The following is a 928-nucleotide window of genomic DNA, read 5'->3' as shown; positions in this document are numbered from 1 at the left end:
TTATCTGTCTAGTCTTTGTGAACTATAAAACATCTCAAAGTAATGTCAAACAAATAAAAAAAAAATACTGACAGTAAAATCAGAAAAGAGTCGAAAAATCTATCGTAATGGACAATCAAATGGATGACTCAAATTGTATATAAATCAGAGATTAAACTGTAAGCCTAAACTGAACTGGATTATAAGGGCAAATTTATAGAATACAACATAATACTCAAACCTATTCAACAGTGTTTTAGTATATAGATATTTAAATATATATTTATAATTTATGTACACAGCACAAACAAATACATTCTCAAGTTTAACACTTCTATATTTCAATTATTAAAAGATATCATATTGATCATATTGTTAGCATATTAAATATTTGCTTCATAATGTATTCACAATCTTGTGTTGTCATCTGCAGCTGTTTCTTTATAAGAATAAACTGCTCGTTAGGGCCTCATTTCCTCCTGTGCCCTGCATAACTCCCCCAGGGTTTGGTGACATTAAGAAACACTAACACCCCTCCCCATCTCCCTAACACCCCCCCCCCCCCCTCCCTTCTTCCCTCATCAACTCACTGCGCAAACAGATAAACTGAGGACTAGAATGGTGGGTGTTATTAAGACTCTACACTTCCCCGATCCCGACACACCCTCTGCTGGTCTGTTGACAAAAGCAGAAAAGGAAAAACGTACAAGTGTACGTGCACACACACACACACAGACACACGTACACACACACACACACACAACACAGAGATAGAGATAGAGAGGAAGAGAGAGACAGAGAGAGGGGAAAGAAAACTCAGAGCTTCACATGAACCATCATTTATTGACTATGTGTCTAATTGACTAATTCATGAACGCACACCTATGAATATTTCATGAGCTATATTTACTCGCTCATGCTCCAGTCTCAATTGAAAATCTGGAAAAGT

At 36.5% G+C, this 928-nt stretch overlaps 1 protein-coding gene across 1 annotated transcript in view; it reads right to left on the bottom strand.

The window, feature by feature from the left end:
* Nucleotides 1–526: 526 nt before the first annotated feature.
* Nucleotides 527–928, bottom strand: part of LOC115820447 (synaptophysin-like) — a 9202-nt gene continuing 8800 nt past the window's right edge. Inside the window, exon 7 of the mRNA XM_030784036.1 lies at nucleotides 527–654. The gene's annotated coding sequence lies outside the window, so the exon portion shown is untranslated. The remainder of the gene's footprint in view (nucleotides 655–928) is intronic.

Source organism: Chanos chanos, chromosome 9 (genome assembly GCF_902362185.1).
Source record: "Chanos chanos chromosome 9, fChaCha1.1, whole genome shotgun sequence".
NCBI lineage: Eukaryota > Metazoa > Chordata > Actinopteri > Gonorynchiformes > Chanidae > Chanos > Chanos chanos.
This window is presented reverse-complemented; position numbering and strand designations above follow the sequence as displayed.